We start from the raw sequence: 21,210 nt of genomic DNA on the forward strand, positions 1-21,210 counted from the left end.
AGGATGGCACAGGGTCAGGAAGAGTTTCATAGGGTTACTGAGTTGGAACCTTGACAGTACCTAACAAGGACAATAATGTGTGATTACATTGGACCACATGTATAATACAAGATACTCTTCCCATTCAAGGCCCTTTATTTAATCATATCTGCACATCCCCTCTTGCCACATAATATAATATATTTACAGGTTCCAGGGATTAGGATATAGATATCTTTGTGGAGCTACAATTCTGCCTACCACATCAACCAATGAAAAACCTATCCACAGCAAGTTCGTGTTTCTCTTGAGTTGTGAGTGCTTGCGTACTTAATGTCAGGGAATTGGATTATTTAAGCATGCTGGAGGTAGGGGAGGGAGTGGGTTTTCATGGCTCCCATAGACGATAACTCTTAATGACCCTCCCATGCGAGGTCTCTCAACTGACACACAGAGCCAGTGTAAGCCATGCTTTGTCCTGTCTCTCCCAGGCTCCTGAGTTTGGAGGGCCTTTTTACCCTCTTGATGAGAGTGCCGCTTTTAGAGTGCAGGCTTGGCTTGGCTAAGAGCTATCATCATGTGTACTGTGCTTTATTACAGTGTTGGGCTGCAGCACGCTGGCTTACTGTGTGAATGAGTGCCATGGGCTGCTGTCCGCAGAAACCCTCAACACCACAGGTCAACACCGCCCACTGCAGCCTTGACTTCTATAATGCAGTGATAGAGAGGTAAAGCACTGGATTCCTAAGGAGAAGTGCTGAGACTTTGTCTATGGGTCAGTGTGAGCTCAGAAAGGCTTCATCAGACATTAGCATAAGCCCTGGGACTCTGGGTCTTGGGACCTGCTGTAGGCTACAGAAGCTCGGAGGTCATAGCTTAGCAGGAGAGGTCAGGTAAGTGAGCTTTGGCAGAGGTTGGGGCCACACATTCAACACATTCTGTTTGTTTAAGTGGGAGGAAATCTGGAATGAACAGAGTCTGCCCAGAAGAGTTAGGCAGGCAAGAATGAAACATTTGGAGAGCTAATCACTACTGAGTTTAAATAAGGTGAGACCACACTGAGTCTTGGGTGTTCCTGGGCTAGCCGAAAGAAGAGATGGGGTACCGTGTGTTAAGAAAACCTACCGTGAGACCACACTGAGTCTTGGGTGTTCCTGGGCTAGCCGAAAGAAGAGATGGGGTACCTTGTGTTAAGAAAACCTACCGTGAGACCACACTGAGTCTTGGGTGTTCCTGGGCTAGCCGAAAGAAGAGATGGGGTACCTTGTGTTAAGAAAACCTACCCTTCAAAATTTGCATGATATCTTTGTTTTACAAAATAATTTCATTAACTATATTGTTGATAGAATGAGTTCTTATTGTGTATTTAAAATTGAATCCTATTTACAAAAAACCAAGTACTATCCATACCCAATAACGCATCTATACAAACAAGCTAAGCCTCTTTTAAAAAGTGAACTGAGAACTTTTGGGCAGGATAGAACCAAAGGCTAAAATTATCTGTTAAACTATCAAAGTGTATGGTCAAGAGGTAGGCCAAGGTATGAGGAAGAAACAAGGTCATGAGAATGATGGCACTGAAACTGGACAGTATGTCTAAGGAAAATGCATTTTAACCTGGGGCCATCTTACCAGAGGATTTTCATTATCACACATAACAACAACTGAGGCTTATGTAGAGGATCAGGCATACAATTTTTTTCATTCTCCAAGACCCACCTATATTTCTTCATTGGTGACCTCTCATCAATATTTCATGTCATTATTGATATTTTTATTTACACATAGAGATGCCAAGACACAGTTGTTGTTGTTGTTGTTAAGTGCCATCGAGTCAGTTCCAACCCATAGAGACCCTGCATAGGGTTTCTGAGGAGCAGCTGGTGAGTTTGAACCACCAACCTTACAGTTTAAATAAATGGCTTTGCAGTCTGGCACATTAACCCACAGTGCCACACCAGGACTCCCAGGTTAGAAAATAGTGTGGTTTCCCAGAGACAGGCCTGGTAGAGTTGGGAACAGAATGTGGAGTTCCCGAATTGTACTATGGTGTTGATCTCTTTGAGCTGCAAGTTCACAATAAGGGGATAGGGTGAAGTGAGAAAGTTGGTGGGAATGTGGCAATGAATGGTAGTAGAGTGGTCAGTGGGGCAGTGGCACAGGAGAGGAAGAGGCCACTTTTTATGATACAATGACCCAGAAAGGCTACTTAAAGAGGAAAGGGCCACACAACGTAATCATGAGCATCATGGAGGATTCTCAAAAGAGGCTTTGGTGAACAAAAATGAACAACCTATGAAATGCTAACATGGGGACAGATATGACTAAGGAGAGGGAAACTGTCAAAAGCCAGTATAAAGGAAATGGAAGGACAGAAGACTAAGTAACCAGGGAAGGGACCGTAACTCTACCCATTCTAGGTGGCTTTTGTAGTTTGGCACAATGAAAAAGGAGTGCTGGTGTGGGCTGTAGGTTAAGCACTGGGCTGGTGAACCACTGGTCAGTGGTTCAAACCCACCAGTCACTCCTTGGAAACCCTATACAGTGTTGCTATGAGCCAGAATCAACTTGATGGCATTTAACAACAACAATAAAAAGAGTTAAGTTTATTCATGCTCAAATTAGTCAACTTGTCTCCTGTCAAGTGCAGCAAACAACAGAAAGCACAATTCCCAGTGTTCTCAAGCATAAGAAATTTTGTATCCAGCCTAGAGCAATTTGCTGGGGAATGTCATTCCTCATAGGTATGCAACCAGAACCACTCCCGCCTTTCCCACTGCCTCCAGACTACTCCGTCCTTCAGCCTCAATCTCTAGACTCCAGGATATATAGTTTACTATAAGAGCACATAGAGTAGTGGTTATGAATCAGGCTGCGAGCTGCAAGGTCAGCAGTTCGAAACTACCAGCTGTTCCACAGAAGAAAGATGAGACTTTCTGCTCCAGTAAAGATTTACATTCTCGGAAACCCTGTACAGGGTCGCTATGAGTCGGAATCGACTCCACGGCACATAACCACTACTACATAAGAGCACACAGAGTGGAACTGAAATTTGGGTAGGCCACTCCAGGGAAAGATGGCAGCATGGATGTATTATGACTTCATATCACACCAACAATATCCAGTCCAGGGCATTTATCAAATAGAATAAGAATCTATAGGAGGGGTGTGTGTGTGTGTGTGTGTGTGTGTGTTTGGGACCCTCAGAAATTCAGAAACGCTTGTTCTTTTCATTTCTGTGTTTTTTTAAAATATTTGGTACCAGCCCCAGTTTTTATGTGACTCTGTTTCCTTTGCTTCCATTTAAAACATGGTTGGTCAGGGTACATTTGCTCCTTAGTTAAATATAGGATCACTGGATATTGTCTTGTCTATAATTTTCACAATTCCTAAGTTCTTTTTGCCACTTTATTCCCTTGCATTCAATCACTACTGTCTGAATAAGATACTCAACACTGTGCCTTATCCTTAGGAAGATTCTCCACATCTTGAAGTTGTCTGGGTGTGGGGTCAGAGTCAGTGAGGTCATTAGATTGCTACCTGACCGCTGGTTTCTCAGTTTGTGACTGATGGTCTTCCTCTGTTGTTATTAGGAGCCATCGAGTTGATTCTAACTCATAGCAAACCTAAGAACAACAGAATGAAACATTAGCTAGTTCTATGCCACCCTCACAGGATCTCTGGTAGCGTAGTGGTTACAAATCAGGCTGCTAACCTCAGGGTCAGCAGTTCGAAACTACCAGCTGTTCCACGGGAGAAAGATGAGGCTTTCTGCTCCTGTAAAGATTCACAGCCTTGGAAACCCTGTGCAGGGTCACTATGAGTTGGAAGCGACTCCATGGCACATAACCACAACAACAACATGCCACCCTCACATGTTGTTCCTATGTTAGAACTCATTGTGGCAGCCACTGTGTCACTCTAGCTCACTGAAGGTCTTCTTTTTCATTGACCTACATTACCACGCATGATGTCCTTCTCCAGGGACTGATGACATGCCCACAGTATGTGAGATGGAGTCTGGCCATACTTGTTTCCAAAGAGCATTCTGTTTGGAATGTCTGGAAGACAGATTGGTTTATTCTTCTAGCAGACCATGTGTTTTTTAAAAATATTCTTCACCAACATCATAATTCAAAGGCAGTAATTCTTCTTTGGTCTTCCTTATTGTCTAGCTTTATTGTTATTGCTAAGTGCCTTCGAGGTGGTTCTGACTCATTGCGACCCTGTATATGGTTTCTGAGGAGTGGCTGGTGAGTTTGAACTGCCAACCTTGCTGTTCAAACAAGCCTTGCAGCCCCGTGCTTATCCTACAACACCACATCGGGCACTCCTTTTTCATTGTACCCACTTAGAAAAACCACCTAGAATGAGTAGAGTTATGGTCCCTTCCTGGCTAGTAGGTCCTCTGTCCTTCCATTTTACAGCCTTGACAGTTTCCTTCTCTTTAGCCATATCTGTTCACATGTTAGCCACACCAGGACTCCAGCTTTAAGTGATTGAACTTACCATGGTTTGGATAAGGCACACCTTAGTCTTCAAAGTGACATCTTTTATTTTAACACTCTACAGAGATCTTATGCAGCAGATCTGAGGTTCTTTCAGGAATCAGATTTTATAAATAGTGCTCAAGAACCCTGGGTTCACACAGCCTCCTCTGCCCCGAGTCCAGAAGAACTAGATGGTTCCTGGCCACCACTACTGACTGTCTGAGCAGGATCACAATAAAAGATCCTGGACAGAGAGGGATTAAAAAATGGAAAACAAAATTCAGAATCATAAAAATGACCAGACTTACTGGTCTGATAGATACTGGTGGAATCCCCAAGATTCTGTCTCTAAAACCCCCTTCAAACTTGAGACTGAACTTACCCTTGGGGATCAAGTTAAACAGTAGACAAGCCTATGAAGTGAACAGTAACAGCAGAGAGGAATGCACTCCTCAGCACAGTTAATCACATGAGACCGAAAAAGACAACGTTTACCCAGGAACAAAGGTCAGAAAGCAGCAAGGGACAGGAAAATAGGGTGAATGAAAATGGGGAACCCAGAGAGAGAGTGCTATTACATTGAGGGGGTTGCAACTAATATTACAAAGCAAAATGTGTATAAAATGTTGAATGGAAAGCTAATTTGCTCTGTAAATTTTCACCCAAATTACAATAAAAAGTAAAGAAAGAAATAAAGGAAAGAGAGAGCAAGAGAGTAAGAGAGAGAAAGAGAGAGAGAGAAAGAAAGGAAGAAAAAAGGAAAGAAAGGGTAATTCCTGGGTTCAAATAAGGACACAGTGAAGCCATATTGAAAAGGACACAACTGCAAAATTCAACCACTGAGGAAACAGAGAATACTACTTAACATTAGTTTATGAGAAAGAGGTCTTGGCGTTAGGATTTGAGGCTTGGGTGCAGTAACTCCACATTATCTTCATTGAGCTACTATACCTGTGGTGTTGATCGTGGGCTATCTAACCTCTTCTTTGCAATAGCTCAGTGAGAAGCAGAGTCCCATTACACATTCCCACTGATTTTACATCTCCCTTTTAAAACTTTAGGCAGCCTTGATATTTTATCAAGACTTCTAAATGTAGATATCTAATTTAAAATCTTACCATTAAATGTCTTCACACTAGTGTTTTGGCTGATTTAATGAGTGGCACCGTTTATAAGAACAAGGTTATAATCTGAATTTATGAACTGTAAAGAAAGTACCAGTATGATGACTAATGAGCTTTTTAATGATGAGAAATAGATAAAGCTTAAAATGCAGAATGCTTATCAAGGACCTCAGACAATAGCAAAGTGGAGCAATTTAGAAGTACTTACCAGTGCTACTGCTGTGACAGCGAGAAGTGAACTATTTTATTTCATTTTAAAGCATTGCTTTTCATACATGGGAGTCATTTCTATATTTTCTTAACTAAAATTAAATGCCCTGGTATAATCCTCTTTTCAATGGAGTTCAAAATATAAATAACCTATTGATACCACTTATGATAAAGCAGAAGAAAATGCCTCTACAAAGGGAGGAAATATCTGAATATCAACATGGATTGCTGGGACCTGGGTTTAGATGAGGTCTGATGGTTGAGACTTCACTCAAAGGAGCTTTTCTTTGAAACAGCTGTAAGCACAAGTATGCTGCCTCAGGGAGGTTGGCAGAGCTCTGGCTCGGCTGACATGGTACTGTCTCAGGTGGTTTAGAAAAAGTTTGGAATTCCAAAGTGTGTTTGAAGTTTGCTTGTACTCTGGGGCATGTTATTTTTAAGTATCATCGAATTGGTTCTGACTCATAGCGGCCCTATGTATGAGGGTAAGACAAAAAAGTATTGCTAGTAAGGTTCCGGTTCATACAAGCACAAGCTAATTCTAAATAAAACGTTTTAACGTCTTTGTGATCAATGGATGGTTGCAGACAATTTTTCTCAGTAATACACCTGTCTTCATCTTGTTAAGGGTGCTTTTTAAAAAGGTCCAATCAAATAATGGTTTCTGAGGGATTTTGTCAGACCAGTTCAATTCAAGGCAGAGAAGGTTATGGAGACTGTTTTTTGGGGAATTCAAAGACAGTAATCTTGATAGATTGTCTTGAAGAACACAAAGCAATCATGGGGGCATGTTATGTAGAAATTTTAGGAAAATTGAAAATCGCATAGTTGAGAAAAAGACAGGAAAGTTGCACCCATGAATTGTTTTCCAGCTTGATGATATTCCTACTCATTTTTGAAGGTAGCAAGGGCTGTTCTATTAAAATTTCTTTGAGAAACCTTACCACATCCACCCTACGACTCTAATCTTGCCCTTTCAAACTTCCTTTTGTTCACAAAACTCAAAGGACATTTTAAAGGAACATAATTTGAGTACTTGAAAGATGTCAAAATTTGCCAATTTTCTCTTGTTTTCGTTTACTTTCATTTCTTTTTCTTCTTTGCCAATTTCACAATTCAAATGCAAAAGTTTTTCTTTGGTGTTCTTGTTTATTGTTCTGGCTTGGGTTAAACCAATCTTAGTCCTCAAAGTGACATGTTAACTTTTTAAAACTTTAAGTAGTTCTTTTGCAAGCGACTTGCCCAATGCAATATGTAGTTTTATTGACTGTTGCTGATATGGCCCCTAATCATGGATCAATATATGCTTACGCATAAAAGTAAATAAAATAACAATCCTTTGCTGTACAGAACACTTCATCCTGGAGCCTCTAGAACATGATTCTCCAGACATCTTGATGATGTAGTGGTAGATACCATGGCAGAGATGAGCAACTTCAGAGCACACATGTACACTATTGGGATCCGAACCTTCCTTTCACAATTTTAAAATTCCAAGTCTGAATTTACTTGACTCCAGGAGAAAGGAAAAACTGTGACATAGTGGCATGGTGTGGTTTTGATTTGTTGTTGTCATTGTTGTCAGAGAATTTGATTGAGTTTGTCTATTACTTCCCAGGAGGTGAGCTTTTCAGCTGATTAATTTCATTGCTCTCCCATAGACAATGGAAAGACCCTGAGGGTGGGACTTTCAAAGTTTTTTTTTTGGTTGTTGTTGTTTTTTTAATATAAAACACAAGCCTGCCTGCCCTGACAGTTTCAATCAGCTCACAAACAGGAGAGGTGGCAATGGAAGGAGCAAGGAGAATAAAATCCTGGGGCAATTGTTGCTAGAGAAGCAATAGAGTAAGGTGTGAAGCACAAAACCTTTCTACTTCAGAGTGCATCAGCTCCAGATTTGAATCCCAGCTCTGCAACATCCCAGCTTGGCAACATCAGGCAAGTTGCTTAACCTTCCTGTGCTTTGGTTCCTTCATTTCTGGTGAGGATTAAGGAGACGTGATTTCATCCATTTCAAATGAGGACACAGTGGTGGCCAAGAGAGAGGAAGAAGTCACTGAGAAAGGTCAGGCAGAAAACTGATGTGCACTGGATTTTTGGCAGGATTAGCTTTCTGGGATTGTGTCCGTAGACCCGCCCTCCTTCCTTTGATTCATCTCATTCCTCTTCTCCTCTTTACTTCCTCTCCTCCCTTTACACCTCTTTCAATTATCAAAGTCCTTTTTGATTTTACAGCAAACCACCATAACTAGCTACTTCTGAGTTTAATTAGAATAATTTAACCAGAAAAAAAAAAAAAGAAAGAAAAGATCTTTTCATGCCAATCATAATTTATGCTAAGATTTATTTGCCTTGTAAACATTAGTTAATTTAGGATTTGCAGATAAATTGCAGAAAACCCAGTTGAATATGAATTTCAGATAAACCACAAATAATTTTTTAGCATAAGTATGTCCCCTGAAATATTTGTAGTTTTATTTATTAAATCAAGTAATCCCATTTAAGTTCTCCTTGATGACCAGGATGATCAGGATGATCTTGCCAATCCTGAGAGATTTTATTTATTAAATTGCATGTTGTTTTTAGGTGCCATAGAGTTGGTTCCAACCCATAGCAAGCCTATGTACACCAGAACGAAACACCGCCTGGTCCTGCGCCAACCTCACAATTGCTGCTGTGCGTGACCCATTGTTATGCTATTATGCCAATCAATCTCGTTGGGGGCGAGGGTGTCCCTCATTTTCACTGTCCCTCCATTTTACCAAGCATGATGTTCTTCTCCAGGCTCTGGTCAATCCTGATAATATGTCCAAAGCTTCTTAGAAGCCAAGATGGCCAAACTTCGTCTCTCACAATTTGGACATATTGTCAGAAGGAACCAGTCGCTAGAGAAGGATATCATGTTTGGTAAGGTGGAGGGTCAGACAAAAAGAGGAAGACCTCAACGATATGGATTGGCCAAGTGGCAGCATCGATGGACTCAAGCGTGGCAACAGTAGTGAGTTGGCCCAGAATTGGGCAGTGTTTCGTTCTGCTGTACATAAGGTTGCTATGAGTCGGTACCGACTCAATGGCACCTAACAACAACAACAACACGAGAGATGAAGTCTCACCATCCTGGCTTCTAAGGAACATTCTGGTTGTACTTCTTCCAACACAGATTTATTCTTTGAGCAGTCCTTGTACCTTTAATATTCCTCTCCAACACCACAACTCAAATGTATCAATTCTTCTATGGCCTTATTTATTCACTGTCCAACTTTCACATGCATATGAGACTATTGAAAAATGATTTGAGTCAGGTGTATCTTATTCTTCAAACTGACATCTTTGCTCTTCAACACTTTAAAGAGGTCTTGTGCAGCAGATTTGCCTAATGCAATACATTATTTGATTTCTTGACTGCTGCTTCCATGAGAGTTGATGGAGGATCCAAGCAAAATGGAGTCTTTGACAACTTCACTTATCATGATGTTATTTATTGCTCCAGTGGTAGTGATTTTTGTTTTCTTTAAATTGAATTTAGCTGAACTGTATGTCTTCTTATAAACTTGTATGATTGTCATAAATAGCTTCATATAATGCAGAGTTGTAACTTATATGCCTGACCAATTTTACTTTGTGCTAAGCTGTTTTCTCTTCGTGCGGTGTATCATGCTTGACACATAGGCCAGAGTTGCATAGATGGAGGACCATGCGGAGAAGAAAAAGGTTAGAAAGGAAATCTATGCTTCATGTGGTAGGATCATATGCCCCCATGCTCATCTTTATTCTCTTTGCACAGAGCTGCAGTGACAGCGGCCTGGGCAACTTATTGGCATGGGAAGAAGTCATCACAAACCCAAAGGTCCCCTCTCGGTGGCAGGGGGTCTTTGGGTTTGTGAATAGAAGTTAGAGGGTCCATGAATTTGTATGTGAAAATTTACCTCTTTATTTTCACTCATCCCTTTCAATTATAGATGCAGGCATCAAAAACAGTATCATTATCAGTCCCTGGATCCTGTCACCAAGAGAACTCACAGATTTCCTTATAACACATTAAAGTTATTACAAATACTCAAAATTTAACTTACACACACCATTGCTTCAAAAGCACAAGAGTTGTTAGATCCATCCATTGTTGTTTGTTGTTAAGTGCCTTCGAGTTGGTTCTGAGGAGCAGCTAGTGAATTTGAACCGCAAGGTCGGTTCAGTGTATTAGCCCATGCACCACAGCAAGCAGGACCCATCCATAGATCATATTTAAAGTAAAATAAAGGCATTCATTAAAAATAAATCATACTTTTAAATTGTTATAAAATTTGTTCTTGAGGTGCAATATTTTGATAAATCTTTTGATAGAATTAGTTTTCTTTGTAATCCTAGGACTTTATTTTATGCATTCAAACTATCATTCTGAGAGTATTGAATAGTCACAGAGTGCCAACTGACTCCCAAAAAATGGTACCTAAAAAAGCTAAGGACTCAGAAGTAATCCTGAGTTTATGTGCATAAGTGTACTCTCCCAATCCAACCATTTTCAGAGCAAAAGGTGCAGAACTAACCTTGCTTTTTTTTTCTGAATGCATACTGGCCTGTCATGATGTCCCAATTGCCTGTAATCATTCTCTTAACCTGAATTTTACCTGGTTAGAAATTTCTGGAGGGGGTGTGAGATTTCTGGAGGAGAAGTACAATGGTTTCAGGAAGACTGAGGGGAGTGAAAAATAGCAAAGAAAACAAAGAAAAAAGACTGGAGTCCAAATTGATCATCACTGCTAGACTGCCTTGGCAATCAGTATCACTATTAATAATATACGGTATACAGTGCTGCAAAACTACAGTAGTGTATGTTAGGAAGCAGAACAAAATTTTGTTTGCTTTGATACATTGAGATGCAATTCCTGGGCATTTTCTACGTTGAAAAGCTCTTCTCTACAGCTTGTTGGTGAGTTTGGGAGCCCTGGCCAAGGTGGGCTCAGACTTAGGAAAGCAGTAACTGATGTGGAGAAAGGGGGCATCTTTCAGTGGCCACATTCTTTTGTTGTTTGTAAGCTTCTAAGAGCTCTGGGAAGGTTAGGGGGCCTAGAGGTGGCTTGCGTGTTGGAAAAGGGGTTGCTTACTGGGTGGGAAGTGGGGGTGCCTGATCCCGGCTTGGGGAGGGCTTGAATGAATGCCTGGGGGTCGGACTGAGAGAATAAAGCCACGAAGGAACTCGTCTCATTAAAGAATCCATTTCCCATTTTCAGCAGTTTGCTACATTAACAAGCTGAGCCGTGAAAGGATTAGATCCTCTTAGTGAGTGCCTGTTCTGTGCACCATTGCAAAACACATTTCAGAAAGCAGTGGATTCGCCTTAAATGAGTATCTGCTGGAGGAGCAAAGCCCTAGGAAAACAAAGGGGCACGCCAGGGTAAGCTAATAATTCCTGCTGTGCTTTGAGGGCAATGAAATGACTGCAACCCTGAGAACTTTCTCTCCCTCCCCTGCAGTTGGTATAAACATAAGAGCCATTTGATGATCATATGGACACCTCAGCAACAAGTGCCGCCCAGGTGCCAGCAAAATGCCTCTTTCTAAAGGGTTAAATGAACCCGAAGACCTCAGCCTCAAATATTCTTTTTCTGCACCCAGTTAGTATGCATATCTATTAAACAAAACAATGAGCATATATTCATATCCTGTCTACAAATAATCGAATGATACAAGAACAAATCTACCACCAGCTGCTTCATCCCAGGCTGTGCTTTGACTGGGAGGGGAAAGCCAAGTTTTGAGCTGGGTCTGGCCTGACTCAGGCTGTAACTTGTGAGTCCTGCTATTCTAACCCTTTCTCTTGATCTGCTTTTCAGCCTGTCTCTGAGCACACAGCTCAGAGCAGCAGGGAAGTTGCTTAGCAAAGGGCCACCCACTTGCCTATTATTCCTTCCTCGCCTGTGACATGACACAAGAACAAAGTAGACATTAACCGCTACATTAAACCCAGAAAGAAAGTAATCAGCAACCTGTTATTCCCTTAATAAAGGGAAACACATGCAGTGTGAAATCCAGAAGACTAATCAATAGCTGCAGACAATGCAATGTGCCAAACAAATTGCAAATCAATTAGAATCCTTGTTTTCTTTGAAACGGTTCACTATATCTAAAGCAATTACTCCTTCATTAGACCTAATTTAACAGCATGACTGCCCAGGCTACAACTGGCAGCGTCTGGCTATCAAATGGAAGAATGGCAGCTTATTTCTGTCTGTCTGTGAGTCTAGCACCAATCAAAAAAAAAAGAAAGAAAGAAAAATGGAATTCCTTTATATGAGAGAAACTTTTAATGAATGGGTGGATATTTGTTTGAATCAAAATATCGATACTAGTATGAGGATCTTTCCCTCTAAGGAAACTAAAAGAGAAAGGAACTCCAAATAACAACAAAAGTTATTTCATTAAAAAAAATGTGTAGTAGTAATAATAATACTTAAAGCCAAATGTGTGTCTTTTCTTTCTATGCTATGCCAGCTTCAAATATAGAAAAATGGCACTGAAGTATGTAGAGTTCTTTCAGTTCTTCAAGTCTAACACAACCTCCTGATACTAGTTTTAGTACTTTTAGAAAAACAATCCTCCAGGTTGTTGTAGAATTGGGAATATTCCTATAAATGACCATCAAATATGTATATATATATATATATATACTTGTTCAGTTTGCTTTAAAGCTATTGTAAAGATAGTTATATCGATGTTTGATTATATACAATAAAATTCACCCATTTAGAATGTACATTGGATGAATTTTGACACAGTTATATAACCACCACCTCAATCAAGAGGTAGGACATTTCTATCATTTCAATAAGCTCCCATGTGCCCCTGGTGCAATCAGTCTCCTTGCCCCTGCCCTGGTCCCAGACAGCCATGAGTTCATTTTTTGTCACTTTTGAGAACAGTTAACATCTTGTGGCAGTCTCTGACTGGGGAAATAATTTTAATATAAAGTTTCCCTACCAATTTGGAGAAATGTTTTTTTCCTTGTTAGAGGTGGCAAGCAATAATTTCCATAAACTACAGAAGATTAAAACATTTTCTGAAAGTAGATATGCTTAAAGACATTAAATCATTTCTGGAAGCATAAGTAAATATTCCTAAATGAACTGAAAAGATTATTTTATGGACACAACTTGTTATAAAATCTTCTGACCCTATAGTCTGATATTTCTGCTGTCTTCTCTGAGGGTATTCTCAGCTCCAAGAGTTTTCTTTTCTTATTTTTGTTATTTATTTTTAATTTTATGAATTTTTTTTCTGATAAGAAAAACAATGAATCTTAATTATACAGAATTTTGACATTACAGAATTACAAAATATAGGAAGGTACTTTTCTAATCTCCCCAGTAACTTTCAAAAGTGCACTGACAGTCTGTGCAGCATTGTGGTAAAAGCAAAAAAAAAAAAAATGAAGGCGCTAGGAGTTTGAGGTTTAAATTAAATCACACATGTTCCTGCTTTCCTTTTCCCTTCCTTTGCTTTCCCTATTACAGCTTTCACTCTCCACCCCTCCCCCTAATCCTCCCTCTTCACCTCACATCAAATGGCTTTTCATTCTCTGTATCCTTTTCTTTTCATTTCTTTTTTTTCTTTAGAGCTCAGTGCAGGAAAATTCTTGCATTGAGGGTACCCATATCTTTTGCAAGTCTGCCAAGCCCATTTCCCATCTCCTTTTCCTCAAAAGACAATATTCTGCCAAAGCTTTCATACCCTTAACCTAAATTCATGCTACCCTAGACTGCACCCCTCTTGCCCTCTTTAACCCTTCACTACTAACGCTGTCACTCAGCCAAATTATTTTTTTGTTTCTATTACTTAGACTGACCTTCACAATTTACCCTAGTCAATCAATCAATTAATCAACAAGTATTCACTGAAGGGCTGCTTCCCAGTAAAAACTGATTGGCTGGTTCTGGGAGTCTATTTGTACCTCTAATGAAAAGCATCTGTGGTGGTGGCAGGATGGGATGAGAAAATTATGAAGTTTCTTCTAAATAGTAATTTAGTTTGCTGCTCAGATGAGGCAAAAATGGAGGTGAAGGTAAGTGAGAAAGGTCTTTCTGGATGACCTCTGTTCAAGTGGGAAAAAAGGCTTTGGCGGCAGCTGCTCCATTCCCAGGGGCTTGGCTGAAAACTGGAGTGGCTTATGGGAAATGGCGTAATCATCTGAAGAATACATTTTGATTTAGGTAAAATCTTCCTTAACCTATGGCTACCTGTGTGCTCCAAATGCGAGTGCATAATGTTTGTGTAAAGACGCTGCTGTCTCAACTCTTCATGTGCACTTTCTCACAGGGCTTTGCCATATTTATACAGTAAGTTATCAACAGACCAGTGGATAAACATGTGGGCAAGGCCCACAGGGGTCATTTAGGAGGTTAAGGTGTTAGTTGCGGTAGCTAAGGAAGAGATAAGGGCCACAACAACATGGTAACCACCACATAATTAAATACCGATTAAATCAATGTGAGCTCTCCTAAAGGTTCAGAATGACAAATTCTATCTTTTGTTAGGCAAAGAGAAGGCAAAGATCTTTGAGTTTTCAGGAGGCTTCCTAAGAAAGAAAAGAATACTTTTGAATTGGCAGGTTTTGAATTGTTATCGGTCATTGAAGTGTTTTGCAAACCAACATCCTACCAAAAGGAACTATTTGATGGGTCTGGGTCCATACACTCCACATCATCATTGCGCATCCTGTGACGGCTTGATTCTTGCTAATGCAGATAAAAGCTGTAACAGAACGGTGACAGAACAAATGAGGCCTGTCCTTGGAAGTGAGCACTGCCCTTTTGTTTGTTCTGCTATAGAAAAAGTGAATAGACAAGTCTTTTGCAAACTTTTATGGGACCAACTTTTTATCCCCCACCCCCCACTCCTGGGAATAATCATTTTAATTATTTATTTTTCTTTAATCTCTTATTGACAATATGAGTATTTTAGCCAGCATAGATGAATTCTTAGCTAATACAGTTCTTCATACAAATGCAAACTTTCTCTTTACTAGCCTCTGGTGACTGTACGTCTCACACAGGAGTGGTATCATTCAGCTTCAGTTGCTATAGCATTTTCAAGAACCTCTCTGTTCTTGTCATAAATTATCTTTAAGTGAAAAAAGCTCAAAGGAGGTCTGCAGCAAACTGTATCAAATAATGAATTTGCAAGCAGTGGAAGAAAACACTTATCTTATTTATGCTCTTCTCCCATCGATTGTTCAGTGACCCTTCTTTGGGATACAGATGAGCATAACCCTGAAAAATGTTTGTGTTGTCTTTCTTTAACTGGCAGCCTGTGGGCTGCATGATCTAATAAATATTGGCAGGGCCAAATGAAATAATATAGAAGAGCTTCTCTTCTTTAAAGTCCACAGACCAAGAGACTCTTGTCACTTGTTAATATCTCCATCAAACACTGAAGTGTTAACATATGTGATACGACCACGCAATCAAGTAAGGACCGATTTGTTGACTAATTAAACCAACACAACAAGCTCTTTAGCACCTACAAGTGACAAGTTTAGAGCAGGCAAGTGGAAACTCTCAATTGACCCCCCTTTTATGAGACTATCATGCCAAATTCAATTCCGACTGAGTAGTATTTGAACGTACTTGACTTCCACCATGTGCTGACATGCTTACAATAATTCATCATGGGTGACAATACCCCAATATTAGAGATTTATGATATATACAAAACAGTTACAAATGAAACATAGCCCTAACATGGGTCTGCTTTTCTTACCCACTGCCTATTGATATTATAATTAATGGTCAATTACTTAGGAAAAAGAAAATAGAAAATAGTCATTACTGGTTTCAGTCATCATTGGATTTTTTTTTGGCAAATTCTGGAGGTAAATGAAACCAGTTTCACAGTGTTTGGCACTTGCTTCAAAATAATAAACAGCCCGGTGTTCATGACACATTTTAGCAATGAGGGTAAGGTGGTAATAATACTTTAAAGAAATCTGAATGTAAGTAGATGAGAATTAGAAAAGCATTTCAAGATATATCTTGGTGTGAGTAGATAACAAATACATGTATGTATATATATATATATCATCTCCAACTAACCACACAGATTTTTTTATGTTCAGTTACCTTGTTTGTAAAAGGAAGCAATTCTACTAGTTTATTTTTAATCTCTAAAATTCCATGGTCTCTGATCTGATCTCTCCATATCCAGGTTAGTAAAGAGGCAGAACCTTTTCTGTTGCTTTTGGCATGCAATCAATCCCTTTTCCTCTCTTTCCTTTCTAGACTCACTTTCTTATCTTAAGCACATATTCACCATCTCTTCTGTATCCAACCCCAACCCTCTTCTGGTTGACCTTGTGTTGGATTACCCAATAAGCAAAGTAAGTTGACTTGTGCTTACTTACTAATTTGTAATGAACAATTTCACATATTATCACATCAAAGATTCTGCTTCTAGGTAAGGCTGGCATCTGTCCCTCTCCCCAACCCACAGCACCTTCCTACAGAATCAAAGCCTCTTTTCAAATTTACAATCTCTGACAAGGATTGAGTACCCAGTACACAAGCTTACATGTGCTTACTTATGTCATAGGGGAGAAAAGACCTCCAGTTCAAATGTATCTTGTAGAGATATCCTTTATTAAGTCTTAAGCTAGACAAAGACAAAAACAAATCATCCAGATTAGGCAGACCATCAGCAAGAGGCCAGAATGGTGTCCAAAGAATTCATATCCATGTGGCCGATTCATAGGGCCCAGAGAACAAAGAAATTTCATCACAAAGCCACAGCTAGTCACAGGTGCATGCTGGACTATGGATTATGGAATCAGGAAGGGGACTATAGACCTCTGACCATCTTGGTTGGGGTATGATTCAGTACCATGTAACCCAGGTACTCCAATTTCCATTGACACCCACACAGGCAAGTCCCAGAGAGGGAGATGGTTCCTCCATGAATTAGTTAGGTATGGTGGCCTTATTCCACTTTCATATTAACTCTGCCTGAGGGCAAATCTGCCTCTCCCTTCTTCCCCAGCACATTGGCAGTTCAGCTCCCAGAAGTATGTAAATTATTCAACATGGCCTCTAGACTCAAGATTCAAGTTGGAGTTGGGCTCTGACTGGTGGCCATCATCTTTGACAGACCAAATGTCTTTAGAATATCAGGCTCAAGACACTAATGTATAGTAAACAAATTTCACATTTTCACCACATCAAAGATACAGTAAAACCAACCAGTGACTGTTTACTACAGGTTGTTGTTAGGTGCCATCGAGTCAGTTCCAACTTATAGTCAGTTCCAACAACAGAACTAAGCACTGCCTGCTCCTGAGCTGTCCCTCACAATTGGTACGCTGCAGTCCATTTGGTTGCCATGGTGTCAATCCATCATTGAGGGTCTGTCTCATTTTTGTTGACCTTCTACTTTACCAAGCATGATTTACTTCTCCAGGGACTGGAGAGGATAGTGTAAGTTAAAATGCTGTAGAAGGCATGAAGTGAGCTGAAATGGAGTCCAAGTCTTTAATGTAGTCTGACAGTCTGTATAACTTCTTTAGGTAGGATAACCCGTCCTTCTAAAGACCTTTCTTTCTTGATAAATTACATTAAGTTCACGGATAGAGATCACCCAGTTCTGAGTTAGCTCCTTCTGGTTCTTGAAGCCTGGACTAGCTCTGAGCCTCTCAAGATTTTGGTCAATCCAAGCCCAACCTTCCTTCTCTTTTTAAAACTTTACTTTGGTTAAAAAAAAAAAAAATTAACAAAACATTTTCCATCTCAACCATTTTGACATGTACAATTAAATGACATTAATTCATCATGTTGTGCTACTCATTTTCGAATGCCTTTAGCACCCTTAAAAGAATTTAGTAGCACTTAAGTGATAGCTCCTCCCCATGTCCCCTTCCCACCCAACTCTGGTAATCACTAATAAACTTTTTTCTTCATGTATCTGTCTATTCTAGATATTTCATACAAGTAGAATTATACATTATTTGTCCTTTTGTATCTCGTTTATTTCAATCTGTATAATAATCTCAAGGTTCATCCATGTTGTTGCATGCATCAGAACTTCATTTTCACTTTATGACAGAATAATATTCCTTTATATGTCTATACCACATCTTGTTTATTCATTCATCTGTTGATAGAACTGGGGTTCTTTTGACATTTTGGCTGTTTTGAATAATCCTGCAAAGAACATTATTGTTGTTATTAAGTGCCATCAAATAAACTCTAATTCATAGTGACCCTGTACATGGTTTCTGAGGAGTGGCTAGTGAGTTTGAACCACTGACCCTGCAGTTCAAACCAACTTCATGATCTAGTGCTTTATCCCACTGTGCCACACCAGGACTCCTCAAGGAACATTAGCATACAAGCATCTGAGTCCTTACTTTCAAGTGTCTTGAGTGGCATATACTTAGGTGTGGAATGGTTGAGTCATATGGGAATTCTGTGTTTAACTTTTTGAAGAACATCCAAACTGTTTCCCACAGTTGTTGTTGTTAAGTGCTGTCAAGTCGATTCCTATTCATAGCAACCCTGAGAAGCAATTGGTGAGTTTGAACCACTGACCTTGAAGTTCAAACCAACCTAGCAGTCCAGTCCTTATCCTACAGCACCACACCAGGACTCATAGTAGATGCACTATTTTACAATTGCACCAACATGGATGAATGTACACATTTTTCCACATCCTTGCCAACGCTTGTGATTTTCCATTTTTCTGATAATAGCTGTTGTAATGGGGGTGACCTGTATCTCCAAGTGGATTTGTTTGCATTTCTCTAATGACTAATAGAGGCCTGGATAAGCATTGAACTGCTTATCCAGTTTGGTAGTCAAACCCACCAGTTGCTCTGATGAGGCTGAGCACAAAGATTTACAGTCTTTAGAAACCCATATATATACTTATGAGTTGGAATCAACTTGATGATAGTGTTTTTTCGCTTTCAGATAACTAATGGTACTAAGCATTTTTCCATGTGTTTATTGGCCATTTATCTTCTTTGATAAAATTTCTATTCAAATAGTTTGCTCATTTTTTATTGTCATTTTGTTGTTGAGTTGCTGTTGTTTCTGGTATTCTATGCCACCAAATCAGTTCTGACTCATAGCCACTCTATGCACAACAAAACAATACACTGCCTGGTCCTGAACCATCCTCACCATTGTTGTTATGTTTGAGCCCATTGTTGCTGCCACCATGTCAATCCATCTCATTGGGGGTTTCCCTCTTTTTCATTTACTGTCCATGCTACCAAGTATGATGTACTTCTTCCAAGACACATTTCTTTCCTCCTGGTAATCCAAGGTACTTTTAATATCCTTTGCCAATACCATAATTCAAATGCATTGATTCTTCTATGGTTTTCCATATTCATTGTCCAACTTTCACATATTTAGGAGGTGATAGAAAATACCATGGTTTGGGTCTGATCCACCTCAGTTCTCACACTGACATTTTGGCTATTTTAATACTTTAAAGAGGTCTTTTGCAGCAGATTTTCATAATGCAATACATCATTTGATTTCTTGATGGCTGCTTCCATGAGAATTCATTGTAGAGGCAAACAAATTGAAGTTTTTGACAACTTCAGTTGTTTCTCCATTTGTCAGATGTTATTTATTAGTCCAGTTGTGAGGATTTTCATTTTCTTTATATTGAGGTGCATTCCATACTGAAGGCTGTGTTCTTTGATCTTCATCAGTAAGTATTTCAAGTATTAACTTTCAGCAAGCAAAGTTGTGTCACTTGCACACTGCAAATTGTTCATGAGTTTTCCTCCAATCTTGATGTCATGTTCTTCTTCATATAATCCAGTTTCTCAGATTATTGTCTCAGCATACAGATTGAGTAAGTATGGTGAAAGGATACAACCCTATCACATACCTGATTTTAAATCACTTAGTATCCCCTTTTTCTAATGACTGCCTCTTGGTCTATGTACAGGTTCCTCATTAGCACAATTAACTGTTCTCAAATATCCGTTCTTTGCAATGTTTTCCATAGTTTGTTATGAACCACACAGTCAAATGCCTTTGTATAGTCAATAAAGTAAAAGTAAACATCTTTCTGTTATTCTCTGCTTTCAATCAAGATCCATCGGATATCAGCATGATATCCCTCCTTCCATGTCCTCTTTTGAATCTGACTTGACTTTCTGGTAGCTCCCTGTCAATGCACTGCTGCAATGGTTTTTTAATTATCTTCAGCAAAATTTTACTTGTTTGTGATTTTAATATTGTTGATTTGTATATTTTAATTTGGTCCCCTTTCTTTGGAATGGTTACAAATATGGATCTCCTCCAGTAGGCTAACCTGGTAGCTGCCTTTCAAATTTCTTGGTGTAGATGAGCAAGTGCCTCCAGATTGCATCAGTTTGTTGAAGCATTTCAATTTGCATCCAATCAATTCCTGTTGAGTTCTAGGAGTTCTTTATATATTCCGGATACTGTACCCTTATCAGATCTGTGGTTTCCAAATAATTTCTCCCATTCTTTAGGTTGTCTCTTCATTTTATTGATAAAGCTTTGAATAAGTCCAATTTATCTATTTTTTCTTTTATTGTTTGGGTTTTTGGTGTCATATCTAAGAATTCGTTGTCAAAAACTAGATCCTGAAGAATTACCTCAATGTTTTGTTCCAAGAGTTTCATGGTTTTAGTTTTTACATTTAGGTAATTGATTTTTAAAATACACTTCTTTAAAATTTTTTTCTGATTTTGAAATTACTATGTGCTTATCATTTTCAAGTTTGAAAAACATATAAATGAACAAAGAAAAATCAATGTCACTCAAAGATATTGATCAGTTGAAAGAACCAATGTTAATATTTTGATATCTAGTCTCTTGATTTTATATAGATTACATAAAACATATTGCTTTGTAATCCTGATGCTTTTATTACAAAATATGCCATTAACTTTTTACAAGTCCTGTAACTTGATTTCAGAAATATTTTTGTCATGTTCACATTACACATATGTGTAACACTTTTATCAATATTTTAGGCTGCTTCCCATGTTCCTTATTATAAACTATACTGCATAATTGGTGTGGGGCTTTAGCATAGGAAACGAGAGACTGAATTACACCCTGAGTGTCACAGTGGAAGATGTAAGACCAGATTTACCTACATATACCATCTGCAAACAAAGAGACTCATGTGATGTTTAAAAGATGCTAAGAGGGTACAGGAATACCTTCTTGATGCCGCATTTCCAAAGTAGTATATGTGTACCACAGGTTTTTGAGGGTTCATTAGTGACGATATTTACCTTAGTGACTATATATTTACTGTATTTTGTAAAACAAATTAATGATTAATATATCAAGTCCTTATCACTCATCTGTCACATTGTCATACTGTGGTGGCTTGCATGTTGCTGTGATACTGAAAGATATGCAATG

The 21,210-nt window shown here is 39.2% G+C and overlaps 1 pseudogene; it reads left to right on the plus strand.

Annotated features, from left to right (window-relative positions):
* Positions 1 to 21,210, plus strand: part of LOC102823647 — a 192,496-nt pseudogene that overhangs the window by 85,815 nt on the left and 85,471 nt on the right.

This window comes from Chrysochloris asiatica, unplaced genomic scaffold, assembly GCF_000296735.1.
Source record: "Chrysochloris asiatica unplaced genomic scaffold, ChrAsi1.0 scaffold00017, whole genome shotgun sequence".
Classification (NCBI taxonomy): domain Eukaryota; kingdom Metazoa; phylum Chordata; class Mammalia; order Afrosoricida; family Chrysochloridae; genus Chrysochloris; species Chrysochloris asiatica.